The 17769-nt window shown below is 42.0% G+C and overlaps 2 long non-coding RNA genes across 2 annotated transcripts; one reads left to right on the forward strand and one right to left on the reverse strand.

The window, feature by feature from the left end:
- Positions 1 to 3334: 3334 nt before the first annotated feature.
- On the reverse strand, positions 3335 to 4123 carry LOC134438338 (uncharacterized). Its single transcript, XR_010032556.1, has 4 exons — positions 4057 to 4123; positions 3803 to 3945; positions 3498 to 3647; positions 3335 to 3397 (listed from the first exon to the last, which is right to left on the reverse strand). It is a non-coding gene; the product is annotated as an uncharacterized LOC134438338 (long non-coding RNA).
- Positions 4124 to 9841: 5718 nt separating this feature from the next.
- On the forward strand, positions 9842 to 13620 carry LOC134438384 (uncharacterized). The gene is made up of 5 exons (XR_010032563.1): positions 9842 to 10282; positions 10517 to 10648; positions 10840 to 10937; positions 11919 to 11995; positions 13329 to 13620. It is a non-coding gene; the product is annotated as an uncharacterized LOC134438384 (long non-coding RNA).
- The last annotated feature ends 4149 nt before the right edge of the window (positions 13621 to 17769 follow it).

Here is a 17769-nt window from a genome sequence, read left to right on the forward strand (position 1 = left end):
GGCAAAACGCATGTGCATATCCACAAATAATTGTCTTGGGAAAGGTCATATATAGCTGTAAAAAGATCCAATTTGACAAACAGCTTCTGTAGACCTGTGAGTAAGTATCAAATTTGTTTCCAAGGCAAAATGTATCAGCTAAACTGCTGAAATGTAGTAATTTCCAAGAGTTTCTAAAACCGCCTGTCAGAAAAAAAGATGTTCAAACCCCTGGCAGTCCTTGGCAGTACATCACAACATCTTCCTGTCACAACATCTTCCTGTCACTTCCTGTGGATTCTACATTCTTCTGGATTCTCTACTTTCAAATGGTACCAGCCACTTCATGATAGATCAAAGTATGCAGGCACAGGAACCATTTAAGTAGACATTGTGCAAAACCTCATAAACATGTACTGACAGAGACACAGGTCTGGACAGAAGAGAAAAAAAGACATTCAAGTCTGCAGTCAAAATAAAATACAAAGAGGGAAAAACAGAAAAAAACCCAGAAAGCAGCAGCATCGAACAATGTTGGCCTTGATCTTTGTCAGGCTCATATTGAAGTCACTAAGGCTTGCTAGGCTGGAGGAGGTGAAGGAGGAGGAGGAAGAGGAGGAGGAGGAGGAGGAGGAAGAGGAGATGGAGGAGGAGGAAGACTCCTGTTCACTAAGGTCGGGCAGAGGCTTGCTAGGCTGGAGGAGGAGGAAGTGGAGGAGGCGGTGGCCTCCTGTGTCCTCTGCTCTTGAGCCTCCTTCAGCATGTGGCTGTGTGGCTGCAGCTCGAGGGGAGTGGGACAACACCCCACAGGCGACATGGAGGCCAGGGCACTCAGCGGAGACCTCTCCTCCTCTGATGAGGGCTTCTGAAGACAGGATGAAGAAAAAAGGAATTTGCTGCTTGTTCCCTTCCATTTTCTTTTTTTCTATATAGAAACATGTGAAGAACGTTTTTAGAGGGGAAAAAAGACCACACTAGAAAAGAACTCTAAATCCAAGAATTTGAACTGCCAAGGGCTCCGTTCAAACATGCCAAAACATACAAAGAGCTCCGTTGTAAAATGGTGCATCCTCCATTTCTGACTGTTGCATTTTGTTTTTGGAAATGTTCTGAAGTCCTATCATATGTGTAGATTATTGCCATTCAAATATTTTGAGAACATGCTTTTTACAGTAAACCTATATAAAATGCAGTTTGCAATGCAATGCAATGAAATGGAATGGAATGCGCAAAGTTAACATTTTGTCTTTAAAGGGCATGTCTTTTGATGTCTTTTTTGGGGGCGAGAGAAACCTTCAGGACTGAATTCTCTGTTTTGTAGCTTAACAAGTGAACATTTTCAAAAGGCTACGGATTCTTAAGATATTACCAGATTTCCATGAATAAAACAAGCTTAGAATGAGCATTGAGCAATCTATGATTAACTGTATATGCTTTGGGGCCTGTTTGTGGCCAGCTTTCCTGTGGTTGGTCACACAGATATTTGAGCAGCGGCAGCAGCAGCAAGGGTACCTTGAGTTTGATGGTGGCCATTTTAATCTTGTCGACAACCAAGTGCATCATGGAGGTTGGGTAAGGTCTCCTGGGAGGTGTGCAGGTGTGGCACACACAGAGCCAAAGATGACGGTGCCAGGGAGACACAGGGCCGGAGGCCTCTCACAAGTCATTACAAGAACTGCAGGAGGGGAATGGCAAGGAAGGGAAAGCAAAATATGTAAGACAAAGGTGTGACTGTGACATTTATAGGCTACACATGTCAATTTTTGTGTTGTTGTTCATATGTTCTGTCTGATTTACCACTGTCCATCTTTTATGTGGGGTGTACCATTTTTGGTTAGTTTGATCCAATTCACCCATTATAATAAAACTCCCGTTTTGTGTCTCAGTTTGGATAAAATTAACAGATAAAACACACCACACATATCGCAAGTTGGGTATGGATGTTATGCTTTTACTCAGGTTTGTCTTCTCTGCTTCTCCCTTCCCAGCACAACTTCTTCCTTTTCCCATCTGCAAAGCACCCTCACCACCTTCCAATAATAATAATAGTAATAATAATAATAATAATAAATAATAATACTTTCGTTTTATATATCGCCTTTCAAAACACCCAAGGTCGCTTAACAAGCTATAAGTGTAGGAATGTGTGCGACGCATGTGTGTTTGCGCGTAGGCCTAAGTGCGTGTGTGCATGCATGTAGGTGAATGTGCTTGTGGAATGGCAGTTCTAAAATACAATCAATGTTCCAAGTACAGCTGGGTTACCACCTTCCCTCTCCTTCTTTGTCCCCTGCCCCTCCATCCCACAGGCCACTCCCGATAAAGGAAAAGAAGGGTGAACAGGTGACGAGTCAACGTCACGGCCAGTCACGGGCCATTAAATTTACATGCAGTCATGATGTCACCCCATTACTACTCAGGGGTGACGAGGAGGCCACAGGGGACGGAGCCAAGGTGGAACTTTAAATCGCAGCCAGGAGCATAAAATTAAAATTACACCTTATTCCAACATGCAGTGCACTCTTAAAACAAAAGGTTCTAAATTGAACCTTTTTGGGTTCTATAGCTTGGTACGTATATGGCACCTTTTAAGGGGTCTATATAGAACCATTTCAGAGGGTTCGATTAAAAGAAAAGGTTCTTTATTATTTTAAAAAAGGGTGCTAAAAGGCACCTTTATTGTTATTATTATAATTATTAAATTATATTTAAATACAGACATGCTTATGTAGCCTACTAGTCCTATATGTGACTGAACTATATGTGAAATCCATTCTAAAGATCAAGCATTTTAAAATTCGAGCACAGAAATGTGTATGGACTAACAGGCAGGCCTATGTGTGATTGGACTCAATGTGAAATACACTCTAAAGTTCAAGCATTATAAAATTCAAGCAAAAGGTGGAGAAGAAGGAGTCGCACACAGGAGTTGAATGCTATTCAGAGAAACTGTATTAAAAAGTAATAAACAAATAAAGGAAAGCCAAAGTGGCTAACAAACGTTTCGGAAGATAGTTCAAAGTTCAAACATATCATATTTTGAATTTAAAAAATAATCATAAAAAAATGTGACATGTGGCGTTTTTTTTTTGGGATATTCCACACCAAAAGTAAAATAGATTTCAATAAGGCTTTAGAGGGCATGAAGGATGTCCATCTCCCCAGTCGCGATGGATGCGGTGGGTAGTACACAGCAGGGGATTCACAGCGTTGTGTGACACCATTACTGGAGATGGCTGGATGACTCCTGTATAAATGAAAAATAAGTATAAGTAACATCCTGATAGAAATCTGGATGCCATAACAAAAGGAAGAGGCACATTACAATTACAGAAGTACCATTACAGAGTACATACCTCATCCAAGTAGCAAAACTTCTGCTCTGGTACGATGAGGACCGCAGCACTCTTCAGATGATCTAAAATGACAAAATAATCATTGTTTTTCAAATCCATTGAGGTAATTGAGGGTGTGAGTCTGGAAAAGAAAAAAACAACAACAACTGGAGCTGCCCATACCGTCTGCTTTGGCCTCAGTCATCAAGGTGGTGAATTGTCCCTTGTGGCTCCCCAGCAGAGCCGCCCTGATGATATTTGGTGCCAATGTTGTCAGGGCATTGTGGATGTTTATCTCCATATCTCCAACCTCAGCCTCATTTCATAATGCATCTAGAGAAAAAATGCAACAAGCACACCCACAAACAAGGACAATTGGAGGAGGGGGTGGTTAGTTGTCAGTTTGATAAGAATGTCTGTCTTTTACCAGGGCTACAAATAGCTTCTCAACAGCTCAGGCATCTGAGAAAAGGGGAACATCACTTCACCTGTTTGCTTGGCCATTCAGCCCTTGAGTACGCTTCATCCTGTCCATGATATGTGGAAGATCTGGCTGTCGCCGGCGCAGCTCATTATTTATGGCATGTTATTGGAAACTCGGGTCATCAGGTCATCCTCCCCCCAAGTTCCACTACAATATAAAAACATGACATACATAAAATAGGCAATGTGAATAATGTGCCATATAATAAATTAATCATGTGAACAATGAACCATGTTTAAATCCTTCATATTGTTGTACCTCTTGTGTTGGATCCAAGCTCCCCCAACATGTCTGGACTGCATCTGCCGTGTCTCTTCGCACTCTGAAATTAGTCATAGGAAAATGGTTTAATCTCTGAACTTAGCAATAAACAAAACAGTGGCCACACTGACTAGCAAGCTGACAGGACATCATCAACACTCCAGTGCTCAGTCTACAACAGGGGTGGGCAATTATTTTGGCTCAAGGGCCACATTTGGTTTAGAAAGTTGACCAAAGGGCCGGATGTCGTAGGCAACTTGCCCGTGCCAATAATAAGAATTGGTGTACGGCAGCATAATTACACCATTGTCAGTTATGCCATTCCTGCTAATTGTATCTAGATGTAGACTTTAGTAATCTTAGGTTTCCAAGACCCTTGTTTTAGGTAGCGCATTGAAGAATGAGTGACCATGCGAGTCTGCATTTTTAGATGCGTCCCACGCATCTCTATAAGAGGCTTTGGTGTCCGTCCGTCCGTCCCTCCGTCCGTCCGTCCGCCCTCCCGTGATGAGTTTCCCTCCCGTGATGCGTTTCTGAATTGTGATTCCCTCCTGTGATTTCCTCTTGTGTCCACAAGGTGGCAGTCGCTCAGTTTTGGCCTGGAGCTCATGCGTGCAAACCAACCGTGCTCTTTGCCAGTGAGAAAAACATGGCGGCACTTCCTGTTGATTTTCACATGAAAGTTTTGCTTAATTTAAAGTCCCTAAGCGACTATAAATGTTTTGGCTTCCATATATTGATGTAAAAGTGCCCCACGAAGTAATGAAGCACAACAAAGTTACTCCACATTACCATTTGACCACTCGTTTTTCTATGCTAACAGGGTAGCTAATGTAGCATTGTAAATGATCCAGGGAGAAAGGGGGAAATGTTGTGATTTCAGTCCGCCTGAGGCAACGATTTTCGTGGGGAAGATGACCTGCATCTCGGTGGCATTGAACCACGCCCCCGTGCCTTATTTGGCTCGCTCAGCACGTGCGTCCTCAGTCCAATCGCAATGCTTTATTTTCCCCAGACGTTTAATCGCATTTAAGTGAAAGTGCCATGTATACACATCGCAAAATAACTCTTAATCCGATCCATTTAAATCGCATTTATTAAATCGGACTTAAAAACATCATGTACACGTAGCCAATGTCTCATTGATTAGTTTATGGAACTTACGGTTTGTCTGTTATGGTCCACGAAGACAATATCCACGTGAAAACGCAAACGCCTGCAAACCACTGTTTTGACAGAAATACAGTTCACCTGTCGCCTACTCTGTTTTCTTCCCAAAGCGGCATTTAAAAGTATTCCATGAAATCCAACATCAACGTCACTTCAAATAGGTGACAGCATCATGCTCACACATGAAATAACACTTCAGTGAGGGGGGGACATCACTGCTCTCATATTAAAGTGAAAAGAGAATTTCACATTTTAGTTTATTTAATGTAGGCCTATGCAAAATTGCAAATAGCCTATTCATTGAAATCTGTCCAGAAAGGGTTGTAATGTTTGCCTGTTTTTTATGTTTGTAATTTAAAAAAAAAAAAAAAAAAAAAAAAGTGATTTAAAAAAAAAAAATAGCCTAACAAAAATAGAGATTTTATGTTAAAAAAAATGTGATATGGGATGGACCGATGGCCCCCCTAAGCTAAATTCGCCTTAGGTCCCCACATTGCTAAATGTAGTGTAAGGGATTATTTTGAAAAGACAGTAACATGTAATCAGCAATGCATTACAGTTTTTCAGTAAATTGCCCAACACTGTTGAAATCCTATGGTACTTTTTCAAATCCAGGCTTATACAGTACATGGTAGGCTTATTGATAAATTGCCTTGACAGGTTATGAGGAGGCCAAGGGGGCGTTTGGGCAAAAAAGGTTCAGAACGGGCATAGACGGACGCATCTGTTGTCCGCCTGTCGGACTTGTTTTTCTGGGAAAGGCTCTGAGGGCCGCATGAAATGGCCGAGCGGGCCGCATGTGGCCCCCGGGCCTGAGTTTGCCCACGTCTGGTCTACATTAGAACCCCTTTTTCTAGGAGTGTGGTATTGTACACACTGCCCTTTACTTATCGGTACCTGAAGACACTGCATCTTTTGTGCTGCCCTTCCCGTCATCCTAGCTTGCCTAATAACTGAGGGCACAGTTTGTTCAGTGCAAAGGAAAAAGAATCTGGTGCCACACGGATGTCTGTTTTTTGTTATTTATTTTTTCAGTGCAGTAAGACTAACGTTTCGACATGCGTCCTACAGCACTGAAATTATAAATAACAAAAAATCTGTGTGGCACTTGATTCTTTTTCCTTGGCACTTATAATTTAGTCCTGCTCTGGTTGCACCGGATTGTTAATTTAGAAGTGCAGAGTGCGTATCTCCTTTGTTTTACAGGCACAATTTGTTTACTTTGTGTTTGAAATGTCTAAACAAGTGATCAGATGTAAGATGTCGGGGATCATCTGGGATGATATTTTAAGGTTCATTCTCCATGTAAACAAACAATGCCCCCAGTTAGCATCATATGCTTTCACAAGAAGACGTGAGGCATTATCTCTCTCTCTCACCCTGTAAATCCAAACTCTTTAATGGCACCAGTCAGCCAGTTCAGGGTCTCCACCTGGATCTTGGGGTTCTTCTGAGCAAAAAGGCCACAGACACAGCCTGTAGAAGAGAACAACAATTTACACAATGACGACATTAAAGCCAGACTAAGTACTTTTCCCCTTTAGTCACCCTACATGGCAGAAGCAGGCTTATCTCTGCGGTGCATTTCTCGAAACCAAAGTTGCTGACTACGTTAGCTACTCTGTTGTTTGCAATGCAATTTCCCATTGGTAACTACCCACGTTGCTAACTGCTAACAACTACGCTTTCCAGACACACACCCCCCTGTTGCAGTCACTGTGATATACGGTACACACATTAAAGTGGTAAACGACTGAAACGCTACATCAAAACTAACAGCAGAGTTATGACCAAAATACTAGATGACATGTACGTAACTGCCTATCTGCAACTCATGGAATCATGGCATATGTTTATGACAGGACTGATTAAAATATATATATATACACTGAAAAAAGCCATATGTTGTGTATGTTAAATTAATCAAAGGGAAACATGTCACGTCTACCATGAATAATTATGTTTTGTGATTGGGCATAATGAAGTTATGTAACTTTAGCATGATGCCCAATAACCAACGACTTCCCAAATCCAGTAATGTTGTCACAACCTAATTCCTTTGGATAAGATGACCAATGGCTTTTACAACGCCAGAACAGATGGTGGCAGTAGTGTGCGGATTGTGTGTGGCAGCCGGAAACAACGATCTTGCCGAGTTCTTTGACTGAATACATATCCGCGGACACTCTGAAGGCGGGCATAGAGGGTGGAGTTTATCTAGAGGGTTCATAACCATGTTAGCTTCCGGGAATCAGTTGTTCCAAAAAAAAAAATGGCGGCTGGTGTGAAAATCGCTCAAAATCGCTGGAAATACATAGAGATGAATGGGCGACATTTACTTGATTTTCACGTAAAATACCGAGAAATATACTTCCGAATCAACGGGAATCTCTTCACTGACTGAGCTTTATACCAAATCATGTATTCTTCTGTTGTAAGGTTAGCTGTAGAATTTTAAATTAATTTTAGAGTATGGCTCCAATATACCTATTGTCAGACACTGAACCACAATGGAATAGGCATTGGAGGCTTTCTGCACTGCTGTCCAATGCTAGTACTAGGCCTAGTTATTATATCGAGTGTATTACAGTGTATTGTAAAAAAAAAAAAAAGAAGTTATTGACGGATTGTGGTGAAAATTTCGATTGGGGGGGGGGGATGACAAAAGGGCAAGGGGTTTAAGTTCTTCTTCACCGCAAAAAAACAATATAGGCCTAGGCATTAATCAGGCAGTGTGTGGAAAAAAACAGAAATAAAAAACGCATCAAAAGAACGAAGTTAACGACGCTGTGAATCTCGAGTCAGCCGATATCCTGTGCGATTTAAAGTAGGCCTAGGTAGCGTACATTATGCCATTATGCCGACCAGTTCGGTTAATAGTTAGGTTAATAACCTAATCTTAATGATAACAACTTGTAGGCCTAGGCTGCTAGGAGTGTTGTCCTGGAAGCCAATGAAGATTTAATGAAGATTTACTTAACAAATAATTAGGACCTATAGCCCTATATGGCATCCTATTTGTTTTTCAAGTCTATCCTTCCCTTGTTTTTGTGATGTCAAAATTAAATGGCAATGGCAATGGCAATTTAAAAAAAAAATCCTGGATCTAGACCACCACCAGAATTAACCAACTAGCCTATAGAAATGTTAATAAATACCCTTCAGAACGTTTTGAGTTATGCTGACAGATAGACCAACGACCGTAGCCTACCCCAAGCAAAACCTCCTTCGTGGAGGAAATAAGCATTCGACGTCTTCGAAAGGGCAGAATAGATAATAAAAATGCCCCCGGGATCGTCGTTCAGGACTGTAAAAACGTTAGGCCTTTAGGTTTAATGTTCTGATTAGTTCATTTAGCCAATATCGTAATTGAAGGAAATGTATACCCTTATGCGTCACTTATTTTAAGGTCTCTGACTGTAAATATGTTGTTTATTCTGTTGTCTGGCTGTTTAGGCCTACATTCCCATACAGAATGAGTAGGCCCTAGTCTACTCTGCATCTTTGGGTTAGGTTAAACATTGAGGGCCTATAACATAATTCACAAACTTACCGGATGTATAGGTAGTCGTTTGTCTTTGCATTAAAATAGGCCTACTTCATTTCATTATACAATGGTGTAAGTTGAGTAGTAGTTGAGTAGTAGTTCGTGCAGTTAATTGCAGAACACTGCATTCGTAAGGTTAAATCTTTCGATTTCTTCGGAGAAGGCATTGCGAGACTCTTCCATGCATAGGAAATGAATGGATGGCTGAAACAAGATGGCCGCTTTTTCACACCAATGCTAAATTGCGACACCTACAGACCGATTCCCATAAAACACGCTTATGAACTCTCTAGATAAACTCCACCCTCTATGAGGCGGGTAAGTCAAAAAAGTAAACTACTGTAGGGCTGTTTGCATTTATCATGACTTTCCTAGAATCACATTTATATCACCCGTTTCGTTAGTGTACTTAGTTTTGGCATCAAGGCATAAGTTACGTTTTATGAGCAAGAGAGTAAGCTTAGCTGGCTAATTCTCACCAATTCAAACTGGTTAGCGGCTAATTATCGATAATAGCTATAGTCTCCTTGTTTTAACTATTGTTGGGAGTTTGGAAGCTGTCACCCATGTTGTACTGTATGCATGTTTGCATGTGTGACATTATTTTCGGTTACTTTGCGAGTTATAGCGAAAGAAACTACCTGGCAGCCCATAACGGGCAGCTAGCTAATTTATGCTAGGTGACAACAGCTGGTTCATTAACGTTGTATTAGTTCTATGCATTGACGTTGCGAGACCCGTGTGCGTCTGATTTCAAATGTATCCAGGACAGTCGTAGATACCATCTGTAGCTCTACACACATCGATGACACAGGGGAAGTAAAGTTACCGCTGATTTTTGGTATTGCTCCGTCTGACTGTGTGTGTACGGCCACAGTAAATGTTGATTAGCCGGTGGAACTTTTCGGTTTGAAAAAAGACGAGACGTGAGACTGCATGACAGAAGGGGCTGTGTCAGAGCTGGGCTGTGTGTGCTTGTGTAAATGGTTGCGCGTTTGAATGGGTGCGTCGTGTGTAGAACTAGATGCTGCAGTTTACAGCTGGTTTGATTCATGTCGTGGGTCACTTACCAATGTATGTAGGCCTAATTGGCTATGACCTTTGAAATAGTTGAAAGTAAATCCCAGTAGTATCTAGTGAAACACACATGCAAACGCCCTTCTGTCCCTCATTCCCTCAAACTCGATCTTCTACATTTGTTGTGTAAAAAGGACATAGCAAGTTTTTTGTATCAATGATCACTTTAGGATATTCCAGTGCATTTACATTCAATATATACTGTACCTTGAGTGAGGTAGAAATGCATATTGTTGCAAATATAAATACTGTTAATTTGTTATTTTTTGTAATTAATCATTTACTGAATTTCTTTGTAGAATATGTTACTATTATTTGGGTTTTTGTTCTCTGCATAACTGTCTCTTTCACCTATATTAATTCCTCAGCATTCAAGATGTTTGTAGGGTCCTCACCTCAGCTACCTCTCACAAGGTGCCCCTGAAAAAGGTGATGAAAGTTCTTGTGTAGTATCTAATCTATGACTATTAGCTCGTGTGTGTGTGTGTGTGTGTGTGTGTGTGTGTGTGTGTGTGTGTGTGTGTGTGTGTGTGTGTGTGTGTGTGTGTGTGTGTGTGTGTGTGTGTGTGTGTGTGTAAAATCTGTTGTAATTATTTTACATTTTTCTCTGCATAGCTGTCTCCTTCACCTATATTGATTTATCTGTCTTTCTGGTCACAACAGAAATTCAAGACGTTTGGGTCCTCAGCTCAACTGACCAAGACCTTTGCTCATTGAAGGCATGAAGTAATTTGTGATGCCCCCACGATTGCAGTTTTTAAATCCAGATGGCTTGCTCTTTTTAACATGTGCGAGGTAAGTTATTTGTTGATTTTTTTGTGTGTTTATTTCCTCATTTTAGTAAGACCATCAGGCCTTTTTGTAACCTTTGTCACAAGTCTTAAGTTACAAGTATTTTGTAGGTATGTGTTTTGTGCCCTGTTTCAAGTTAAGTGCCAAGTTCAAGAGGATCATGACAGTTGGTTTGCTGTTGAATTTCTTCTCAGAGCTGGATGGTCTTTCAACAACACTGCTCCGGGTCTTCAGCAAGAAAGGTGCTTCTCATGCAAGGAAGATACAGAGGATCCTGGTGCCCATGACTCAGGTAAAACATGCACACTGCCATGCATCACAGTAATGCTAAAATTTCAAGATCTAATGTAATGGGGAGAAGTAGGGTGTCTTGGATCATATTGCATTTCTCCCACTAATTTCAATCCTTCAGCCAGTTTTGAACTCATTGTCTTCACCTCAGTTCTAACTACAGCTGGCTTTACACACATCAGTCCAGGGCAATGATATAACAGTCTTTTGCAGGTCAGTTGATGTGGTTGCTGCTCTGTTTTATTATTATTATTATTATTTTTTTTGATTCTCATGTCTGTCTGGCTTGCGATTCCCATGAAATGATCAGGGGAATTAAAGGTACACTGTGTACGAGTTTTAGTTGTTTATTTCCGGAATTCATGCTACCCATTCACTGATGTTACCTTTTTCATGAATACTTACCACCACCATCAAATTCTAAGTATTCATTATGACGGAAAAATTGCTATTTTCATACATGAAAAGGGGGATCTTCTCCATGGTCCGCCATTTTGAATTTCCAGAAATAGTCATTTTTAGCTGCAGAAATGACTGTATTTGGGCCATACTAGAAAATATTAGTTTATTACTTGGTAAGCTTTCATGAAAAGGTCAAATGTGGCAATAGGCAGCCCAGTTTCAATTAGAAGCGTAGTTGCAGTACCTTTTTTGACCATTTCCTGCACAGTGTACCTTTTTAAGGTCAGACGTCACATTTTGGCATCACTTCAGTACGTTTGGAACCAGGGCTGAGTGCTGAAATGGTACCGAGTACTTGGGGCTAATGGAAAAGTGTCAGAGCTGCACCATGCCATATCAAACAGTGACGTACTGTACCACTTCACTGCCAGTACCAACGATACACTACGCTACTAGATAAATGAGATGTGTCCTTTGTTTAATGTGGTTGTACCTGTACTGCGTTTATTCTTCCTGTTGGTTAAAATGTTTTTCCTGCATGTTTGTTTCCTGGCATACATTGACCGGCCCTCATACGCAGACTGACAACATTGATGTGAAGAGGGAGTGCATGCTGAGGAGCTGACGGTCTACCTGAATGAAGAGCCAGACAAAGTGGTATGTTACAACTCGGCAGCTAGATCTGTCTTTTTCGTTATTAGGTGGCATAGGGAGATCGCACACATCAGTGGCCTGCGAGGCTCATTTTGTTGGGCTCTGGTGGGCTCCTCCTGTGCTACCTGACATGTCTCCTGGCATCTCATCCACGTTCTGGACACTGCTGGAGGACACACCAAACCTTCTTGCATTGATGTGCCATCTTGGCCTCAGTTATGTGTTCTTTGCAAACACGAATCTGCCCAATTCCAGCTTTGCTAAAGCACCCTCACATCATCACAAACCCTTTGCCAAATTTCACGTTCAATCCAACACCAGTCATCTCTGATTTGTAGATCTCTGCAGGTCTCTATCTACCCATGAGAGTGTTGCACTTGCTGTGGCACATTGCGAAGGCCGCATTACTGATGCAGCAGAAGTTATCTTAGAAGAAAACTTAAACTCAATATAGGTTTTAGTTCTGGAATACGATCGTGCTGTAGGGTAATAGTTTTCTCATACTTTCACCTTAGACAACTCCCCCTTAGGAGACCAAACTTTGAGCAGACTCTTTTGCATTGGATGGGTGGGGTTTGACATATCTTTCTCTCTCATGCAATTTTTGGTTGACAATGTGCCTAAAAGGGCCAATATGTTCAAAATACTAATAATTGTGCTGGTGGGGCAGCCGTGGCCTAGTGGTTAGAGAGTTGGTTTTTCAATCTATTGGTTGCAGGTTTGAATCTCCCCTGACCTGTCACTACATCTCCATCCATGGCTAAAGTGCCTAAGGCAAGGCACCTAACCCCACATTGCGCCAGGGCCTGTAACCAATACCCTGAAAAGTAATAAATGTAAGTCGCTTTGAATACATGAAAGCGTCAGCTAAGTGTAATGTAATGTATTGTAACAATTTTGCACACTGTATACTTAGCTGTGTGTGTAAAGTTTCTCACCAACACTCGTGAAAAGATCATGACCCTGTTTCTCAAAAGCACCGTTGTTAGTTAGCGACTTGGTATTTTGCCAATGGGAAATTGCATGCAAGCAAAGTTTTTACTGTAGTTACCAATGATGCTGTTGAGAAACATACTCCAGAATGGGGTCATAGCCACACCAAAAACGAAGAGAGGTAATTGAACATCAGTTTGATCTCACATTCAATTGCCTAAACAGGCAGTGTGAGGGCACACAAGTCAACATCCTCCTCATACCTTTCATAAACTATACTAAATATACTACTATACTACTTTTCCCATCTCTGGGTGTGTTAGGGTGGACAGAAATGCCCCAAACTTGCGCCCACAAATACCGCTTACGGCTTCAATCATGGGTTTTGTTTACTGTTTTCCAGGATGTTGATCTGGACGGTCCAGCTGAAACGTATTGTCTTCGTGTGCGTGTGATCGGCAGAGAGTCCTCAACGACATTGGTAACGTACCTGTGGCCATTGCAGTGTTTGTTTTGGTTTATGCTCTTAATCTCTGTTACCTTCCAGAATGGAAGTACACTTTCAAATTTCTGTTTCATTCTAACCATCAGTTTTTGCACTGCTTTTAAATGTACACTGTGTAAGATTCTTAGTTGTTTATTTCCAGAATTCATGCTACCCATTCACTAATGTTACCTTTTTCATGAATACTTAGCACCACCATCAGTTGCCCCCTATGAAAAGATATGGCCTTGGCCCTATAGTAAAAATGTTCTACACCCTCGTGGGCCCCCATTGTTTTATTTTTTACATTACTGAAAATAGGGGCCCATGAGGGTGCGGGGCCCACCGGTGAGTCAGTTCTCCGGCACTAATAATAATGAGGGGGCCCCCTTAAATCCGAAAGTGCCCGGGCCCTATTTATCGCCCAATCCAGCCCTGAATAGAAATGGACATTTTGCTGCATAAAGCTACCCAATAAAAACATATTGCCTCAGCTGTGTGATAAAAAAAAATTCTATGCACAGTAAAATCACTCTGTGGAAAATGTGTTGAAATTTAGATTAATTCTACTGGGTCCACCAGGCCCATGAAAATACAAAACAATGGTGATAGTGATGGGCAACCTGGATTCCAAAGTCCAGTGCCACATATTCCAAATATAGCCAATATACCGTAATGAACCAGCTGACCCACTGCCAGTATCAAGCAAGAGATTGCGAAGTTGTATGACTTTAGTGTGCTTCACCTGTGGGCCTAGGATTGTACAGGTAGCTGTTAATACCTGGTGGAACATCTGTACTAAAGCTGTGAATGCTCCTTGGAATGACTTATGTTTTTTCAAGAAATCCCTGCAGTAGTTCAATAGAGTACATACAATACAACTGTATGTGATGTTGGAAAGAGTGGCTTCCCAAAACCTGTACTTAAGTGGGCAGTCATGGGTGAGCGGTTAGGGCGTCAGACTTGCATCCCAGAGGTTGCCGGATCGACTCCCGACCCGCCAGGTCGGTTCGACTCCCGACCCGCCAGGTTGGTGGGGGGAGTAATCAACCAGTGCTCTCCCCCATCCTCCTCCATGACTGAGGTACCCTGAGCATGGTACCGTCCCACCGCACTGCTCCCCATGGGGCGCCACTGAGGGCTGCCCCCTTGCACGGGTGAGGCATAAATGCAATTTTGCAGTGTGCAGTGTTCACTTGTGTGCTGTGGAGTAATGGCACTCTTCAATACAGTTGTATTGACTGCCTTGTAGCCTAGGCATTCCAAGGAACATTCACAGCTTTAGTACAGATGTTCCTCCATGAATTGTAGGCCCACAGGTGAAACACGTAAGGGTTAACGTTCGGCGAGAAGGTCGCTACCGTGGAATAGCAGCACGACAGAGAGAATCTTTAGACCCCGACGCGGAGCGGAGGGGTCTTGTTCTCTCTGAAGTGCTGCTATTCCACAAAGCGACCGACTCGCCGAAAGTTAACCCGCTTATTATATGGATATACTTAAATGATTCACACATGCGGGGACATTTCTTTAGACCTATTTAATGTTAAGATTGTTGCTGCGCAAAACAAAACAGTGCCGTTGTGGAACACCGCTAGGCAACAGCTAGGTAGGCTAGCCAGGACAACAGGTGTTGTCTATCACAGCAGCTGATTAGAGTGACAAAAGACCGGACCCCCTGCGGAGTGATATGAAACATTCGCTTTAGCCACTGACTTGTATACAAGCCAGTGGCTTTAGCAGTGAACGTCTTGTTGCCATTGACAGCGGTAGCCAGGACAACGGGTGCTGTCTATCACAGCAGCTGATTAGAGTCTTGTTGAAAAGTCGCTTTAGCAGTGAAAAGTCTTGTTGCCATTGACAGCGGTCTGTTATAGACCAACCCGTCCGTTATCGAAAAATAACAGACGTCCGAACGTTGGGGAGCCCCGTTGAAATGAATGGAGCATTCGACAGATGACGTCACAACCATATAATAAGTAAGGGTTAACGTTCGGCGAGAAGGTCGCTACCGTGGAATAGCAGCACGACAGAGAGAATCTTTAGACCCCGACGCGGAGCGGAGTGCTGCTATTCCACAAAGCGACCGACTCGCCGAAAGTTAACCCGCTTATTATATGGATATACTTAAATGATTCACACATGGCGGGGACATTTCTTTAGGCCTATTTAATGTTAAGTCTATTATAGTTTTTAATGTTAAAAGATTGTTGCTGCGCAAAACAAAACAGTGCCGTTGTGGAACACCGCTAGGCAACAGCTAGGTAGCCAGGACAACAGGTGTTGTCTATCACAGCAGCTGATTAGAGTCTTGTTGAAAAGTCGCTTTAGCAGTGAAAAGTCTTGTTGCCATTGACGGCGGTCTGTTATAGACCAACCCGTCCGTTATCGAAAAATAACAGACGTGCGAACGTTGGGGAGCCCCGTTGAAATGAATGGAGCATTCGACCGATGACGTCACACCATATAATAAACAAATATAACAGTCATGCAGCTTTGCAATATCTTGCTTGATACTAGCACTAGTAGATACTAGAGGTCCAAGGCAGCAAGGAATTGATATTGTGTTGCAAAAGAGCAAATTTGCCTAAATGTAGCAGTTTGACCATCAGTCTGTCCTGAGACTGAAGTCTGTGTAAGTGGATCGACTGAATACACAACCTGCTTAGATATTCCTTCTGTTTGTGCTCCCAATACAGGTGATTTCACTAATTACCTCATCAACCTGGCTTAAGTGGTAATTAGGCTCAGCTGGTTCATTATATTGGCTGGGGCAAATGTGTCACATGGTTTGTCCACCTCTGTTTTCAGACAATGGCAAACCTAGATTCAAAAGCTACAATCCAGTGCCACAGATTTCAAATTACCTGGTTTTACCTGTCCAATGGGGCACCTAAGTCTCCACCCCTTCCAGGCGGCTTATGGGGCTGGCAACGCAAAAACTTTTGACTGGGCTGTAATGGACTGATCAAAGCTATTTTCCGACCCACCTCGCATTTCCCCGTCGATCATACATATGCTGTGCCTCAGAATTAATAACAACCAATGGTGTGCTTGTTGACTTCACTTGGCAAGCGATTTTTGAGTTGTGTGTGTGTGCAAAAATATACAATTATTTGGACTACACAACAGACGTCGCATGTCCGACGTGCAGCCACTTAAGCCGCAGTGCAGCGGTAGGGTTGGCTGTGCCTCGGTTCACGTCAGGTATGCGAGGCGCACGTGTAGTCTCTAACATAGTTTTGCACAAAAGCTAAAATAACGTTTCTTGCGTGTCGAAAATGAGTGGTCTTACGACGCAAATCCAAACCTTTCAAATTCACTGTCATCATATGTGAAATCCGGAGCACATGCCAAACGGGATGAGGATTTAGCTTGACTCGCTCCATTAACTCTCATTCAAAATTTTGAGAGCTCCAGCCCCATGGATCGGAAGTAGAAGGGCATGACTTAGGTGCCCCATTGCCCTAACTGGAAAGGTAAAACTAGGTATGTCATTTGGAATATGTGCACTGATGCCCATCACCATCACCATTATTTTGTATTTTCATGGGTCTGGTGGACCCGGTAGAATTCATCTAAATTTCAACATATTTTACACAGAGTGATTTTACTGTGCATAGAACATTTTTATCACACAGCTGAGACAATATGTTTTTATTGGGTAGCTTTATGCAGCAAAATGTCCATTTCTATTCCAAGATTCTGACTATCACCATTATTTTCTATTTTCATGGGGCTGGTGGCCCCGGTAGACTTCATCCAAATTTCAAAATATTTTACACAGTGTGTTTTTACTGGGTGTAGAACATTTTTACTATAGGGCCAAGGCAATATCTTTTCATAGGGGGCATCTGATGCACCCTAACCACCATCATATTCTTAGTATTCATTATGACTGGGAAAAATTGCACTTTTCATACATGAAACTGGGATCTTGGCCATTTTGAATGTCAAGAAATTGCCATTTTTAGCTGCAAAAATGACTGTATTTGGGCCATACTATAAAATATTTGTTTATTAATTAGCAAATTTTCATGAAAAGACCAAATTTGGCAATAGGCAGCCCAGTTTCAATGAGCAGCATAGTTGCAGTACCTTTTTTGACCGTTTCCTGCACAGTGTACCTTTTTTTAAGAGTTTTTAGAGAAATTGATAAATTAATTTCTCATTTGCACTTGAAGAGGTACCCTCATTTTGTATCTTGCTTTGATCATTACATGTGCAATGAGAAAATAAAGGCANCTAATTCTTCAACTTTNTCACGTGTAACTTTATTGTAGTTGGTCTTATAGGCTCAACTGGAACCAACTTACAACTGACGAACTTGGCTGACATGCATATTGGTAGATGCGTGTGCCTT

Source organism: Engraulis encrasicolus, chromosome 22 (genome assembly GCF_034702125.1).
Source record: "Engraulis encrasicolus isolate BLACKSEA-1 chromosome 22, IST_EnEncr_1.0, whole genome shotgun sequence".
NCBI classification, from domain to species: domain Eukaryota; kingdom Metazoa; phylum Chordata; class Actinopteri; order Clupeiformes; family Engraulidae; genus Engraulis; species Engraulis encrasicolus.